Here is an 18,023-nt window from a genome sequence, read left to right as displayed (position 1 = left end):
TGTGCCCAGCTAATTTTTTGTATTTTTAGTAGAGACGGGGTTTCACTGTGGTCTCGATCTCCTGACCTTGTGATCCGCCCGCCTTGGCCTCCCAAAGTGCTGGGATTACAGGCATGAGCCACCGTACCCTGCCTAAAATTGTATTAATTTTCAAGGCCAGACACGGTGGCTCATGCCTTTTATCCCAGGACTTTGGGAGGCCAAGGCAGTTGGATCACATGAGGTCAGGAGTTTGAGATCAGCCTGGCCAACATGGTGAAACTCCGTCTCTAGTAAAAATACAAAAATTAGCCAGGTGTGATGGTGCACACCTGCAATCCCAGCTACTTGGGAGGCTGAGGCATGAGAATCACTTGAACCCAAGAGGCGGAGGTTGTAGTGAGCTGAGTTCGCTTCACTGAGTTGAGACTCTGTCTCAAAAGAAAAGAGTAATATTAATTTTTTAAAGAAAGATTATAAACTACTCTTAAAGAAGCATCACTTTAATAGAAAGAAGAGAGCCAAAGGATATTTTCTTAAGATGAAAGAGACTTGGGCATTTTATAAACTGAGAAGAAGGATGAATCATTTAAAATAAAAAAAAGGCGGTTACAGATAAAGAAGACTGATGAGGAGGCAGGACAAGGAGTTGGATTTAAACACGTTGACTTCTTCTCTTACTGCAACTTTTCAGGCCTAAGTTATATAATATCTTTCTAATGTAAAAAAAAGTTTTGTATTTGTATTTTTCAGCTAACTGGGTTTAGCATGGATATTTGAGGTAAATGGGTTTAGCATGGATATATCCATTGGATCTATCATAGACTCATCCTTGTTTTGGACTATGAATTCCAGTCTTCTTATTTGTACTTCTCTTCGACTCTTGTTGAATATTTGTGGCCTGTTTCTGTTAAGGGCATTCATGGGTTTGATGGATGTATTGCTTTGCCTCCTTCCAGACCTTTCCCTGCTCAAAGTCACTGCAAATCCCAGATGCCCTCCATGGCAGCCTGCTTCCCATAACTTGAAACATTGTTGTTTTACATTAATGTTTGCCTAGGGTTACTAGTTTACAACAAATGTGAACAAAAAAATGCTAGTGTTGCTGACAGGGTCATGGAGGAATTTCTGAAGAGAACATCCATCAGAGGGAGGACTCTCCTTCCACAGATGCAGCACAGCCTTCTTTCTGTGAAGACACGAGATTGCTGAGTGCTGGAGGACTGGGGGCTCTGTAGGTCCTGAATATCTGGCTGTGGAGATAGTGGTGGAAGTGGAAACGCCCCCACAGTCACTTTTATCAGTGAAGTAGAAAGTCGTTTGATTCACAAAGGAAAACAGAAAGCTCAGAAGCAGTGTGGAATGTAAAAGAAAAGAACGGAGGAAACGAAAAGCTCTTTTAAAGAAGGGTCGCTGTGGAGTGTGAATCAAATTCTTAGTGACCTTAAAGAGGTGTGAATTCTACTAAAATTATTTTTATTTCCTTTTGCTTACTTGACAATATTATTTTTATTGTTACATTGATTTGAGAGTTAGCCACATGGGGCCTTGTGATTATTTGGCCTTTACATGGTACAATTAAAAGAGGAAAATTCATCATTTCCTTCTTTTCTTAAAAAAAAAAAGTATAAAGGTGGACAAGCTGCAGAGTTTCATAAAGTCTCAACAATGGCCATGATGGAAACTGGAAAAGTTAGAAAAAATAGACCAAGGCTGGGGGAATTTACTGAACTCTGGGACTCCCTTCCAAGTATGGTGATCAGCAATCCAAACTAAACTCACTAAGGTGTCCTGAAAAACATGGGGCCAATAAAAGATAGCATCAATCTAGAACACAACCTCCGAATTGGGACTAAACCCCAAGTCAATGAATGGAGAATAAGCAACAAGTTATAGCTCCAGGGGCCTGGCAAAAGTGAAGAAGGGAAAAGTCTACTGAAAAAGTCATAGTTCAGGTAAGACTTTATCTTAGCAGGAGCAGGAGAAGGGATGCAGTTAAATCCATCCATGGGGACTGGGCAGGCTTGCTGGTGATTAGAGGAGAAGCCTGCTATTCAGCCATTCTGCTTCTTCATATAGATGAGGCTACTTACACAGCTTCACACTTAGGATTGGGTTGCCAAGGAGGTGGGGACATGCAGACACCAAAATGTGCTGCGTCTCTCTCTGTCTCTCTGTATCCTCCTATCCACATGATGTCCACTGCCCTTTTTGCAAAACTGCATTCTGCTTTGGTAATATCGCATGTGTTGGACCTTTGCCAATTGTCTCTTCTTTGTCTCATTTAAAGCATTCTCTCTCTCTTTTCTTTTTTTTTAGATGGAGTCTCACTCTGCTGCCAGGCTGGAGTGCAGTGACACGATCTTTGCTCACTGCAATCTCCGCCTCCCAGATTGAAGTGATTCTCCTGCCTTAGCCTCCCAAGCAGCTGGGATCACAGGCACACACCACCACACTCAGCTATTTTTTGTATTTTTAGTGGAGACAGAGTTTCACCATGTTGGCCAGGATGGTCTCAATCTCTTGACCTCATGATCCGCCCACCTCGGCCTCCCAAAGGCATTCTCTCTTTATTCCCCCATATAGTCCCTCAAGGTCTTGCCAAAGGCCTAGTGAGAAAGATTTTTTTAAAAAAGAAAAACCCAGAAAAGAAATGAGTCCAAAGGCTGATATCCCTGTGGGTTAATTCTCCTAGATAACACTGGCATCTTAATAAATGCTTTTAGTGCTAAAGAGGAAATACTTGGGAAAGCTTTTAATCATGAGCCAGGTGAATGGAATAGCTGTTTATCAAAACATTATTAGATGTGTGTACTTCTCAAATGATGCCATGCAGATTGTTGCCTAATTTGTAGATCTATTTTGTGCATCCTCCGTATCTCTCTATTTCTCTTTCTCTCTTTCTGTGTCCCTTTCTTTTTGTCTCTCTCTCTCTGCCTCTATAGCTCTATTGCCCTATTTCTCTCTTTTCAGTGATATATATTTCTCCCCTTCCATACAAAAGTATTGTATTACTGCATATTCTTCAGTATTCCCATATAGATTTTATGATAACAATTATCTAAAATGTGTAGATTTGCTTGATTCTGCTATATGGTCAGATGTGTGTAACTATTTCATGCATGCTTAAAAAGAGTGAGTATTCTCCCAGTTGTTGGGTGGAGTGCTTATTAAATCAAGTATATTAATTGTGTTTTCAAATCTTCTATATCTTTTTGTCTTTTTGTTCTTTGATATATGAATTGTGGATGGAGACATGGTAAAATCTCCCACTACAACAGATTTTAAAATTTCTCCTTATATTTCTGTAAATTTTTGCTTTATATATCTTGAAGTTATTATTATTCAGTGCATATAAGTTTCTTTTATGTGAACCAAAATCTCATCATTATATGGTAACACTATTTATCTGCAGTAATATTATTTTGTCTGATAATTATATAGTTATACCTGTTACATAGTTATAGTATTTGCCTAATATATTCATTACTTATTGATACATAACAAATTGTCCTTAACAAGTAGTCGCTCAAAACAATAATTCACATTTATTATCCTCTCAGATACTGTGAGTTAGCAATTCTGGAGAGACTTAGCTGGGCAGTTCCACCTTGAGGTTGGAGTTAAGGTGTTGGCTGAGAATAGTCATTTGAATGCCTGATTAGAGCCAGAGCATGTGCTTTCAACATGACTCACTCACATGACTGGCAAGTTGGTGCTAGTTGTTGGCAAGAGGTTTCAGTGGCCTTTCCACAAGCTGCTTGAGTGTTCTCACAACATGGTGGTTAGATTCCTTTAGGCAAGTGATCCAAAACTGACAGTCAAGTGGAATACCTTTTTCATGATATCACTTTACCAGTTCCACCACTTTTTGTTAGAATGGTCAGACTCCAGGGGAAAGAAACTAGATGCTACTCTATTTTTTCTTTTTTCTTTAAGACAGGGTCTTGTTCTGTTGCCCAGGCTGAAGCACAGTGGTGCAATCACAGCTCACTGCAGCCTCGACCTCCCAGGCTCAAGTGATCCTCCCACCTCAGCCTCCTGAATAGCTGTAACTACAGGCATGTGCCACCACATCTGGCTAATTTTTTTATGTTTTGTAGAGAATAGATTTCACCATGTTGCCCAGGTTGATCTCAAACTTCTGGGCTCAAGTGATCACCTGCCCCAGGCTCCCAAAATGCTGGGATTACAGGCATGAGCCCCGGGGCCCGCCCTTAGATGCTACCTTTGAAAGGGAAAGTGTCAAATAATTTGCAGATGTATTTTACAACTACCATAATGGTCTTTTGATATTCTTTTACTTTCCATCTTATTGTGTTCTTATGTTTTAGGTACACCTCTTGTAAATGAGTATAGCTGGAATTTTATTCCAATGTAATAATTTTTATCTTTTAACTGGAAAATGTAGCCCATTTATATTATTTGTTGAGTAGTAATAAATTAGGATTCATTTTTAACACTTTTTTCTCATATGTTTTATTTTCTTCATATTTCCTGTATTTCTTTTTCTCTCTCTCTCCTTTCTTGCCACCTTTTGAAATTATTTTTCCCTATACTTAAAAAGTTCCTCTCTGCTCATTTTGCAGTTATACATTCTATTTATATTATCTTACTGGTTACTCTATACAACTGAGCATGCATATTTAACTTCAAATTCTGAAGTAAATCAATATCTTCCTTATAAGTTTGTGTTCATTAGAACTTTGTCTGTAGGATTTAAGAATTGGGTTTTAAGCAAACTTTTCCAGAGATTTGTATTTGCTTCCTCCTTAAGGCAGTACCAATACGAAACCACTTTAAAGCTGGGGTTGAGGACCACGCATATAGTGTGAATTCAGCACACAAATCTATTTAAGAGACTCTTAATTAGGAATTCTCAGAAGAGACTTCCTGTTTTCATTAGTACAAGTTTCTATATTTTGGTTTTGCTTTTTTGCATTGTTGTTCTCTCATGTTTTAGTTCATCCTTTAACTAAAGGTGTTCTTTGGGGGTCAGTGGTCTTATGTAAGAAGAGAAAGCTTTCCAATCTGACTTCTCCCTAGTGTGAACATTGGTCTTGGTTGCCTCTTTCCTTCCCAAAATTGGCCCACTGAAATCTGTAGAATACCAAGGATTGCCATTGCTCATCTCTTTAGACTCATGACTTCTTGCTTTTTTTACTTTTAAAGACTTCCTTATTTTCTTGTCAGTTTAGCTATATGCTTAAAAGAATTTTTAAAACTATGTTAACTAGGGAAGTTTCAAAATACTTTGCAAATAGAACTAACATTGAAGCCATACCAACAAAAGGGTGGTAGAAACTTGCAGCCTGAATTTAACCAGGCTGATTGTCTGCTAAAACAAAAATATTGACATTCTTTATAGGATTCAAATAAGACCCAGGGCCTAAGAACATAATATTTAAAATTCCAAGGATACAATTCAAAATTACATGGTCTATGAAAAACCAAAAAAAAAAATCTCAATTTACATGGGAAAAGGACAGTCAACAGACATCAATTCTAAAATGACACAGATATTGGAATTGTTTGAAAAAGAGTTTAATCAGCTACTATAAAATCCTCCAAAAAGTAAGGACAATACACACACTTCTCTGGCTGAGGAGATCTGCTGGGCCCTGCTCTCTCCCACTGCAGCGGGCCACTGTGATGACTCTTAGGAGCTCAGCTTACGAAGCCCAGGACAAGATTCCCTGTAAGACCATTTTCAGTTCTAAAGTTCAATGAACTAAATCTTAAAGGCATGAGAGTGGAAGGGATCATGCCATTCCTTCATGACATACAGCAGAGGTATTCCTGGAGAAGAAGGAGAAAAGATCTCTCAACCACCATTCAACTGTGTCATACTTACTGTATAAAAATGCCTATACACCTCAGAAGGAAAGAAGACAAGGATGAATTATAGATTAGAGTCTGTTAGGATACTTTCTACTGAAGTTAACAGAAGACTGCACTAGAAATGGCTAAAGAAATGGCAATTTGTTGTTTCCTATAACAAGAAGGCAAAGATGAATCAGCGACTAGCTGACCTTGTGAAGGACCTGGGTGCTTCCTCCTTTCCTTGCTCTGCCATCGTCAGTAGAGCAAGTCTTATTTTGGCAGGCAGGCAAGTCTTATGTTCTTACAAGATGATTATTCAGTAATCTCTTGTGCAAAAATGATCACATCCAGTGAAGAAGAGGAGCATTGCTTTCCATGTGGCCTTTCTGGGAAAGGAAAAAAAATGACTTTAAAGGAGAAGTTCCATGACTTCTACCATTTGCAATAAAAATGAGAACTGAAATCCAACTAAGCCCCCAGCTACCAACTAAACATACACCGTAACTCCTGTCCTTTCAAGGTCCTGTCTTTGTAAGTGTATCAGTCAGGGTCTCAGCCACAAACAGATGGCATACTCAAATTAGGATAATCTGAGAAGAGTTACATAAAGGGACAACTGTATTTTAAGATATGAGCAGAGGCCGGGCACGGTGACTCACGCCTGTAATCCCAGCACTTTGGGAGGCTGAGGTGGGCAGATCACAAGGTCAAGAGATCAAGACCATCCTGACCAGCATGGTGAAACCCTGTCTCTACTAAAAATACAAAAATTTGCTGGGTGTGGTGGCGCGTGCCTCTAGTCCCAGCTACTCAGGAGACTGAGGCAGGAGAATCGCTTGAACTTGGGAGGCAGAGGTTGCAGTGAGCCAAGATCACACTACAGCACTCCAGTCTGGCAACGGAGCAAGACTCCATCTCAAAAACAAAAAAAAAAGATATGAGCGTGGGTCGGGGGGTCGGGAAACACAGAATACAGTTCAATACTCCAGGGCTTTCACAATTCTCTCCAATCCCACACACACTTGAAGAGAAGAGAAAGGGGGCAATATTACTAGAACTGGAAGGAGAGAGTCATAGAGCAGGAGTCAGCAAACTTTTTCTGTAAAGGGCAAGAGAGTAAATATTTCAGTCTTTGCGGGCTTTGTTTCCCTCTCAACTGCTCAGCTCTGCCATGGTAACACAAAAGCAGCCATAGACAATACGTAAATGTGTGAGTGTAAACTTTATTTACAGATATTGGAATCTGAATTTTATGCAATTTTCATGCACCATGTGAGGCAGAGGTTGCAGTGAGCCGAGATTGCGCCACTGCACTACAGCCTGGGAGACAGAACGAGACTCCGTCTCAAAAATAAAAATAAACAAATAAAATAAATAAAACAATTTTTTTCAACCACTTAAAAATGTATGTAGCTGACAGGCCATGCAAAATATGGTGGGCTGGATTTGGTTCATGGGTCATGATTTATCCATCCCTCCTGTCAAGAAGAGCTGTGAACCTCAGCCAAGGGAAGCATTCACCCTTAGGGCCACTGTAAGGGAGAAACCACAGGAATAAATACGCTGACCTCATTCTCTTCTCATTAAAAAATCCAACCAGAAGCCAAAACCCATTAACGTGCTCCATATAGGTTATCCTCCCAAGCAGAGAGCTGGGTGGAGAAGGGTAGAGAGAGCATCTGGAGAACAGGAGACACCTGGCACAGCACTTTCCATGTTGCCAGTTTACTACTCTCTGTTTAGTAGCTCATAAACTCGTAGAAGAAAACAGAACAAAAGGGTGTTTGCTGTGCTTTATTCTTTGGGGGCAATAAGGCAGAGAGACAGGAGCAAGGCTGTGTCCTATCCTGAAACCAGACAGGACAACTCCAAAGGACAAGATAGGATGACATCAGCTCTAATGAGAAGTGGAAAACAAGTCAAACCCTTGGCATCTCGAGCAAAGGAAAAAGGAAAGACAGACACTGGATGGCGCCTGCCAGATGTTTCTGATGTTGAATAAGGGGGCGGGGGGAAACTCCATGTTGCTCTTGTGTAAAATCCTTTCTTGATAACCCTTAATAACCCAGGTACCATCTACCTCTCCTTTGAAGCTCTACAGAATTAGTGGCCTATTTTATAGCAGATTTTGGGCTATAAACTTTTTTTAGTATATATCTTATTTCACTATATTTATAAGACGTTTCTTGCATGCAAGTGATAGAATACAACTCAAATCAGCTTAAGTCTTAAAATGAAAATTAAAGGAAGGATTCTGAGTTATAATTCTAATGAAGGGTTGACTAGGCCAGGTGGGGGGCCCATGCCTATAATTCTAGCACTTTGGGAAGCTGAGGCAGAAGGATTCCTTGAACCCAGGAGCTGGAGACCAACCTGGGCAACATAGTGAGACATCATCTCTAGAAATAATTTTTTTAAATTATCTGGGCATGGCGGCACACACCTGTAGTCCCAGCTACTCAAGAGTCTGAGGTGGGAGGTTCAGCCAGTGAAGTCAAGGCTGCAGTGAGCTGAGATCACACCATTGCACTCCAGCCTGGGTGACAGAACAAGACCCTGTCTCAAAAAAGAAAACAAAAACAAAAAAGAAAGGAAGAGAGAGAGAGAGAAGGAAGGAAGGAAGGAAGGAAGGAAGGAAGGAAGGAAGGAAGAAAGAAAGAAAGAAAGAAAGAAAGAAAGAAAGAAAGAAAGAAAGAAAGAAAGAAAGAAAGAAAGAAAGAAAAAAAGAAACAAAAGAAAAGAAAAAGTTCACTAAGCCACTAGAATGGCAAGGAGCAGACAGCTCTCAAATTCCTGGAAAATGGGAATATGCACACTACCAAATCCTCTCTATCTCATCTGTGATTCTTTCTCTTTGTTAATATAATTTTCTCAGTGCAGAACAGCTTTCTCTCCAAGGTACACAACCTGCATCCCAGTTTTACATCATGTAGCCAAAATTCTCAAGAAAAGGAATCCGGTCTCGTTTGGATCATGTGATCATTCATGGACCAATCAACCTGAGTGGTAGCTGGGAGCTTATTAAAATCTTTCTTCCTTCCTTCCTTCCTTCCTTCCTTCCTTCCTTCCTTCCTTCCTTCCTTCTTCTTTCTTTCCCTCCCTCCCTCTCTCCCTTCCTTCCTTCCTTTCCTTTCCCTTTCCCTCCTTTCCTTCCTTTCCTTCCCTTCCTTCCCTTCCCTCCCTCCCTCCCTCCCTCCCTCCTTTCTTTCTCTCTTTCTCTTTCTTTCTTTCTTTCTTTCTCTTTCTTTCTTTCTCTTTCTGACAGATTCTCGCTCTGTCACCCAGGCTGGAGTGCAACAGAGCGATCTCAGATCACTGTAACCTCTGCCTCCTGAGTTCAGGCCATTCTCCTGCCTCAGCCTCCTGAACAGTTGAGACTACAGGCACCCACCACCACTCCTGGCTAATTTTTCTATTTTTCGTAGAGACGGGGTTTCGCCATGTTAGTCAGGCTGGTCTCAAACTCCTGACCTCAGGTGATCCACCCACCTCAGCCTCCCAAAGTGCTGGGATTACAGGCATGAGCCACCTGTCTCATAGGTATCTAGATGTTCCTCATATTTCCGCATGTGAGAACTTGAGGGCAGGACTTTTCCTATTTTGTCCCCACAGGACCCAGCACAATGTCTTGCACATGGCCCTCCATCAGTATTTTTGGAATGGAAAAATTACTTTTGCTGGTGACATTTCCCTTATATCAGTGGAAACTTACATGATCTGGATAATGTTTCAAAATTTTCATATTAGTTAAGATTATCTCATAATTTTTCTCCTATTTTAAAACTTTGGAAGTCTTATTAATGCAGCTGACTATAATCATTAGAGCACAATTTTTGAAATAAAGCAAATTCTGATACCAAATTCTGGATCAAACCAAGACAAAAAGGAGAATAGCTATCATGTCAGATTATCCTCCACTTTGAGTGTTCATGATTTAATTACCAGATGGCTACCAACTGATTATTAAATCAGTTGAGTGGAGAAGGATTGGACTGGGTTTATACCTATCCAAATCCTTTCACTTAACATGACAAGTAGAAGTAAAACTAAGCTAATACCCAAAAACTTCAATCCAATTTTAAGTCTGTTGTTTGGATTTATACCTATCCAAATCCTTTCAGTTAACATAACAAATAGAAGTAAAACTAAGATAATGCCCAAAACCTCAACCAGATTTCAAGTTCAATGTATTTTCTCTGTAATCACCTTATTGTCTTCTTCAGTGAATTTTATCTCATTGACCAAAATTCCTCTTTGGCCTCATCTTTACCTTCAATGTCTCAATTCTGATTCTCTCTCTCACACTACTGGCCTCCTTCTCACTTAAATTGCCTTCTACCAAATGGAAGCCAGAGTCAGTCTTTTCAGTGGGGATATCTTACATTTAAGAATTTTTTATATCCCTCCACTTTCCATCGATAACAATTTCCCCGATTCCAGTTCTACAATATTTTATGCCAAGCATCCAAGCATTGTCAGAGAAAATTCTAAAATTGTTATGTACAAATGCATACCAAATACTTTGAATGCATACTTTTAAAAATTTTATTGCAGCCTGTTTTTTTTCTCACCAAAATTTTTACCTACTCTGGTTTTAAATCTTGCTCCACTGCCCTACCCCATCAAATAATCTGATTAAGTGGATTTTAGTCATCCAGGATTAACTTCCTCTTTTTAAAATCTTAACTTTAAAATTGCGCTTTCTCAAAGAATGATGTGCCTTTTGGTTTACCAAAGACTACTGTTCTCTTTGTAATTCTATCCTGTTCTCCTAATCTAAGACTTCGTGTCTTAACTCAGGCTGCCATAACAAATGCAGCAGACTAAATGGCTTACATTAGATAAATTTATTGTCTCACAATTCTGGAATCTGGAAGTCCAAGACCTAGGTACCCATAGCATTGGATTCCTCTGATGCTTCTCCCCTTGGCTTGCAGATGACTTTTCTCTTGCTGTGACCTCACATGGTCTTTACTCTGTGTCTCTGCACACTCCTGGTGTTTCTCTGTATATCCTAATCTCCTCTTCTTGGACACCAGTCAGACTGGATTAGCGCCCACCCTCATGTCTTCATTTTAACTTAATCACCTCTTCAAAGGCCCAATCTCCAAATATAGTCACAGCCTGAGGTTCTGGAGGTTGGGGCCTCAACATATGAAAAAATGAAAAATTACTACTCGACACTGCAACTCCTTCTGAAGGGATTAGCACCTATAAAAAGAAACATCAGGACTTCTTCCAGGCCTTTGCTATTTATGTAACAGAAACTTTGAGCAGATTGGTGGGTTTTGGACATGAGCAAGTGGGCCAGGAACCGAGTTGTATTCATCTTCAACAAATATTTACTCTATGCCTATAATGTGGTGTCGGGAATTGAGAGGGGAAAGACCAAAATTGTTCTTCAATAATAGAGCAAAAAGAATTTGGAGTTCTTGAAGGCAGCTTGGAAGGGAAAGAATGAGGAAGATGAAATGGAGCCAACATAGGGTGGGAAAGTTCAGGATGCTGCCTAGGCCGGGAGTGCTGATGATACTCTCCCTAGAGGTAGAATGGCCAGAAGCTCTTTCTGAGCGGCAGTGAATTTTAAGTTGCTTTCATTCTTAAGATGTAAATGCTTCTATATCTGCAAACTTTAAGACTACTGCATTTGTGGGATCAGCATGTGTTTAAACCAAGGAAAAGGGCTGAATTTCATGTCTCCACTGAGCCCCTGTGGAGAGAAGACAACCAATCAGTCAGCTTGGTGGAAAGTTTTCTCACATAGCACACATACAGTAGAAGCAGAATGTTGGAATCAGAGGTAAGCACAAAAGCATAAGACACCTACGAATTCACAAAAATTCTGAAGAAGGAATTGGGCATTTAAAAGTTGTATTAAAAAGCATTTAAGTCATGCAAAAAAATAAAAGGATAAATACAATAAATTTCCAGGTAGACACACCAGCCAGCCTAAGAAATGCATTATCAATATATTTGAAGCTCCCTGTGTTTCTTCAATATTGTTTCCCTCCCGATCTACTCTAGATATAACCCCCATCTTCAATTTGATGTTTGTCACCCCCAAAGTCATTGGATGTCCCACAAATAGCAAAATGAAGTTCAGTTCAATCTTGTCTATGTCTAAGGCAATTCTGACATGTGGTTTATGAATACATAATTTGTGCCTCCCTGATGCCAGGCAGCACTTGGTATCTAATATGTTCAAACCAGATAATACACATCAACACAATTACACACACACACACACACACACACATATATATACCTTTATGTAGTGCATTTATACATAAAAACCTTGTAGTTATAAATGTAATATACATAAATATCTTGACTATTTCAAGGTATTCAGGCTATCTGAGGTTTATTCAATTCTATTTCATTTTAACAACTAAACACAAATCAATACATTATGTTTTTATAAAAACAGTCTTCTTGGGGCTTAGAAAATTTTAAATATGTAATATACTCTGTGATTTCCCTGAAAGCCACAAACCAATTTTCTTCTCAGTACTAGGCACCCAATTACAACATTTAAAATTAAAAGTTCCAATTACTGTGAGTTTTCTGCTCAGTTGCAATTAATTTTGAAATTTATGTTTAGAAGGACATGTTTTTCTCAAATCTCTCAGGTATCAATTAATTGTATAAGCATGAATTATTCATTGTTTGAGGTAATCTAAGACACCATTTTTCTTTGTGAACATTGAATACTTTTATTAGCAGATATCACATTTAGAATATTGGGCTGAAGGACAGGAAACATGCAAAATTCATATATTCTCAAGTTTGTCCAGTGTGTTTGGAGAAAAGTGCTTAATTCTCTTTCTTTTAAAAGATAATACCAGCAACCAATGAACTATATCTTTAAACACTAAAGCAGGAAATGAGCTATGTCCTTATCTGAGGAACGTGTATTGTGTGATTGCTGATAAACACAGTGCTGTTTCTGGAGGTGATTTGCAAAGTCAGAGTTATATACACCCATAAAGCATCACTGCATCCAAAGGAATCTGAAGAGTCAAGCTCCAAAAGGAAGGGGAACTCCATCCCAGCTGTCTCTGCTGCAACATGGTGGAGCATGTAAAGTTTTACAAACTCACCCCAGTTAGGAAACCAATGAACACTTGAGGGACTATGGAACATTCGGTACTGTGCTAGGGATCCTGAGAACCACAGACATATTAAGCAGGCATGATCTTTCCATAAGACACTCACAAGGCCATTGGAGGAAATAAGGCACCTATAAAGGAGGGAGCCATCTTTGAGGTTGGAATGATCAGGCAAGGCATAGGCTTTAGGGTCTGTTTTAGTCTGTTCCTGTTCTCAAATATTTTATTATAGTAGCAGGACCAGACTAAGACAGACTCCAAACCCAAAGAACATAAATTTGGCCTGACACAGTGGCTCACACGTGTAATCCCAACAGTTTGGGGGACCAAGGCGGGAGGATCGCTTGAGCCCAGGAGTTCGAGGCTGCAGTGAGCTGTGATTGTGCCATTGCACTCCTGCCTGGGTGACAAAGCAAGACTCTCTATAAATAAATAAACAAACAAACAGAAATTTATTACCCACAGTTCTGAAGGCTTGGAAGTCTAAAATCAAGGCACTAGTAGATTTGGTGTCTAGTGAGGAGTCATTATCTACTTCATAGATGGTGCCTTCTTGCTGTGACCTCACACGACAGAAAGGGTGAACAAGTTCCACTGAGCTTCTTTGGTAAGTGCACTCATCGCATTCTTGAGCTCACGACCTAATCACCTCCTAAAGACTCCATCTCTTTAATACTGTTGCACTGGAAGTCAGGCTTCAACATATAAATTTTGAACCAATATTCAGACCATAACAGGTTTTCCAAAATATTAAATAATTTTCCAAAATATTAATATTATTAATCCTCTAATGTAGGATTTCAGGGTGGATTACTTTTAGGTAGAGATAAGAATCACTATATACAAAAGCATGATGTTTGTGTCAGGAAAGGATAGATTTGCCTGGCTGGAATAAAGGATTCTTATAGGGCAGTAGAGAAAAATAGGTAGAATGGGAAAAGTAGGTTGGAGCCAGAACATGGGATCTTCAAGGCCAAATCGAAAGTAACCCGGGCCTCCCAGGCTGTTTTGTTTGTGTTGTGTTTTTTTTTGTTGTTTGTGAAGAGAGGAACTGATTTAAAAAAAAAAAAAAAAAAATTAAGGCATTGTATACAGAAAAAGCCATAGTAGAATGAAGATGCGTAAATCCTATTTTTCAGGTTTCCTATTTTTCTTATGTTCCACTCCTGAATAATGTTGTCACCTCCTTTTGATACTTTGAGACTCGAAACTAAATCATCTTCAGCTTCTCATTTTAACTTCTACTCCACGCCAAGTCCTCATAATCTAATTTTCAGGTACTTTGCACAGTATACAGCACCTAGCATAATCATCTCTTAGTAAGTGTGTGTTGAATCAACACCTGAGTTGGACAATGGGTTACATTTCTGATCTCCTTTCCTTTCTTTCCTTCTCTCTACTGCTTACTCCATTCTGGCCCTTCTATTTGGACTTTTGTACTCATTTCTCTCCTCTCCGAACCATCCTGCATATGGCAACCAGTGCAATTGTTCTCCATCATATGTCAATCACATCACTACCTCATTAGTAAAACAAAACCCAAAATACAAAAAGTCAATGGATTCTTACAGGAAGAAAAAGTACAGGATCTATAAGAGGACAAGTTATTCTGGGATATGGCTCCAGCCCATCTTTCTCATCTCACTGCTTAATATACTCCCCTGCCTGTTCTGTGTCCAATCCAATTAGTGTCTTCCCTAATTACAATGAAAGTTTTGTCACTGATTTTCATGAAAGTTAAGTAAGTTTAAACATATAAATTGCTTACATCTGTCCTTAGCACATAGTAAGTTCTCAATAAGTATAAATGGTTGTTACTATTAAGTCTGAATATTTTCCTGCCTGGTTTCCTAAGTGCTCTCATCTCTGCCAACTATTTACCAACTTAACTCGTTCTGATAAAATTCTACTTCTTCTTAAGGCCCCATTCCAATACTGCCCTCAAAGGCTAAGAAAACTTTCCTAATTGCCTAGTCTTAATCTCTCTTTATTCCACCTACCCATAGCTGTATATATCTCATGTAACACTTAAAGCAGTCTACTGAACGGTGGCAGGATAAACTCACACACACAGAGAGACACAGACACACACACACACACACACACACACACTTTCTATGGGACAAAGATCATGAAGTATCTATATAAAGCAGATGTCAATGATTCAAACAGCCATAAAGACCGTTCTCAGAATGTGGGTTCATCCCTATAATGTGAGCAGAAAGGAGCAAGATGAGAAATAGAAAAATAATACAAGAAATATTATTTCATAAGAAATAAGGCTGAAGTTACCTTAAGGGTAAGGAAAAGGTTTGCTCACTTGCAACTAACCTGTATTATCTCAGAAAGAAACAAGTACTCAACTGTGGTGTGGTTATGCATGCTCTTCTGTAATTCATTAGGAAATCAGATGAATCCTAATTTTCCACCACATTGATGCAAACATCGAGCCGCCTTCTTCCTTCACCCCACCAGGAGATCTCAGCTCATCCACCAGCCCTTTGGAATTAGCAAAACCGAGGTAGAGCCAACTAACTTTTGCCCCATATCTGAAGTGTAGAGTTTTATAAGCCAAAAGAAATAAGTTTCTTCACGTTGGAAAATGGGAGGGAGGTGAGGGGGAGAGAGAGGTGGGACACAGAACTATAAGATGAAGGGTGGGAAGAGGGAAAAGTCAGAAATCAGATGCATTCAGAACCCTTCAAGCTGCATGGCCCTCCTCAGTGTGGTATAAGGGACAAGTCAATCAGATGCAATCAAAATTCCCAGCCCTGATTTGCATTGCTCCATGGTGTCTACTTAATCTTTAAGCAAAACAATTTTATGAATCTTCCTTTAGTTCACTTTGTGTCTGGTCTGAGGAGGGACACAAGAAGTGAATGGTACTCAGTCTCTGACCAACATACAGAGTACCTGCAAAGTTGGGTTAAGCAGCCCCATGGTCTACCTTGTTGTGAATTTCGAAGTGCATCCATGTGCTACAGAGAAAGAATCACAAACAAGAGGCCTTCTGGGCTTCCTGCTGTGGGGAGCCTTCCCTGGCAGCAGTGGGAATAAAGGATCTCTACAGCTGAAAAGTTTCTCTTTCCTTTTTTTTTTTTTTTTTTTTTTTTAGACAAGGCCTTGTTCTGTTGCCCAGGCTGGAGTGCAGTGGCATGATCATGGCTCTCTGCAGCCTTGACTGACCTCCCGGGGTTCAAGCCGTCCTCCCACCTCAGCCTCCCTAGTTGTTAAGACTACAGGTGCACATCACCATGCCCAGCTAGTTTGTTTTATTTTTTTTTTTATAGAGACAGGGCTTGGCCATGTTGCCCAAAAGTTATTTACATTGAACTGATTTTGAGGAGGTCCCCGGGAGATAAAGAGTAGGGTTAAGGTGGACTTGGTGGGGAGGGAGCTTGTTAAACACAGACGCTAGAGACATGTCCATATACTGTGAGATTACACCAAGTCAATATTATGAATCAGACTTTGCTTGTAAAAGCACAGCTTTGGACCTTGCAGTGTGGCTATTTCCGCTTTTCATTTCATCTTCTAACTCCAGAAGGAAAAGGAACTGTCTGTGTGGGTTTCCTGCTAGATGTATTACAATATCACATTCCTTTGGAATTGCCTCACATTCTTGACATAGTGGGAAATGCGAAATTCACCTAGTGAACCAGAAACTCACATCTCCTAAAACTATCATCAAGGAGCCCTAAGTCCCCTTAGAATTCACTTCCAGAGTCTCCCCATGTACTGGCCAAGGGCGTGCTTGACATGAAACCAGACACGGGAAGTTCTCTGAGGTCCTGCTTTGTTTCTGTCAGATTACAAATTCCTAGAAGACAGGATCCATGTTTCTGCCTAAGTCTGTGTGCTTAGTAAATGCTTGATCACTTAGTTGGTGCTGTTAAGATTTTCTCAGACATTTGTCAAGCAGATACAGCCTTTCATGCAGTCAGGTACTTGTTTATGTGATCTGACTTCAAAGGCCAGAAGGGAGAAAAAAAAAAACGATGTTCAATAATTCTCAGTTGATGAGTGAGAAACTCCTCAGCTCCCTACCTTCTCCTCCATCCAGCTATAAGACTTGAAATACAAACAATAGTCACTCTTTTCTTGTCTGTTAAACGTAAAATGTTTGCCTCAGAAGGTTGAGACTTCCCTAAATCACATAGAAAATAATTCTATTCAATTTGGATAATAAACATTTATTTATCCCCTTCTATTTGCAAGGCATGTACAAAGTTTTTGGGGTGAGAGGGCCACCTACAAGTCTTGAGCTCATAGCCTAGAAAGCCTGAGGCTTGGTGGTATGTATCCTGACTCAGCTGCTTCCTAGCTGTGTGACTTTAGGCAAATTAGTGAACCTCCCTGAGCCTGTCTTCCCGACATGTAATATGAGAATAATAATAATTCCCACTCGCAGGACTGCTGTGAGGATTGATTAGATAATATCTGGACTTTACACAGACCTTTACCCATGGTCAGGACTTGATGATTGACACTATTATTACTGCTTTTATTGTTCTGGTATTTGCATTTGTTCTCCTTACTGTAATGACTGTTGAAAAAGCTTTCCTGAGATATGAGCAGTGATTAACCCCCTGGGTCAAACTGCATTTGCAGACTAGCTGCTCAGTCATCTGTCTGGGCTCTAAAGACAAAAGACAGAAATTTTTGGCACTAGGGTCTAAACCTGGGAGGAAGCACACCATGCTGAACAATGCTGGTGAAGGGTCACAGCCACTGGATATTAGGAAGGCTCTGGGTGTTGGGGTAAAGAAAGTACTAGAAGTACTTCTTCACTCAGAAAGTACTAGAAGTCACTGAGGCGTGATCTATCATTGCTGCCCCTTCACTTAAGTCCAGCAAGAATCACTGGAACAAGGATTGTGAAATGTAAGCACTTCTCCTACTCCTCTACTGAGTTCTGGAGGTTTGAGAGCAGCACAAATAGTTGCTTTGTGTCATTTCTGCGACTGCCTCCTTCCTTTTTCTTACTTACAGGGAATTCTGTAGGAGTGCAATTTGAGGTCAAAATACATAAGCATTTAAGACATTGCTTTGCTTCAAATCCTTGAACAAATATTAACTTATTCATCATCTCATTACCCCTGAGAGTTGGGA

The 18,023-nt window shown here is 39.9% G+C and overlaps 1 long non-coding RNA gene across 2 annotated transcripts in view; it reads right to left on the bottom strand.

The window, feature by feature from the left end:
- The window catches only part of LOC108543182 (uncharacterized), a 106,916-nt gene that overhangs the window by 31,034 nt on the left and 57,859 nt on the right, over positions 1-18,023 (bottom strand). Inside the window, exons 3-4 of one of the 2 annotated variants that reach the window (XR_001889506.1) lie at positions 6,012-6,188; positions 5,573-5,778 (exon numbers count right to left, since the gene is read on the bottom strand). The exons of the other annotated variant lie outside the window; for it this stretch is intronic. This is a non-coding gene — a long non-coding RNA (uncharacterized LOC108543182). Of the gene's footprint in view, positions 1-5,572; positions 5,779-6,011; positions 6,189-18,023 lie in introns of those variants that run through there. 2 annotated transcript variants of the gene reach the window in all.

This window comes from Rhinopithecus bieti, unplaced genomic scaffold, assembly GCF_001698545.2.
Source record: "Rhinopithecus bieti isolate Rb0 unplaced genomic scaffold, ASM169854v2 scaffold_23918, whole genome shotgun sequence".
In the NCBI taxonomy this organism is placed as follows: domain Eukaryota; kingdom Metazoa; phylum Chordata; class Mammalia; order Primates; family Cercopithecidae; genus Rhinopithecus; species Rhinopithecus bieti.
Note: the sequence above shows the minus strand (reverse complement) of the source record. Positions and strands in the feature narration are given on the sequence as shown.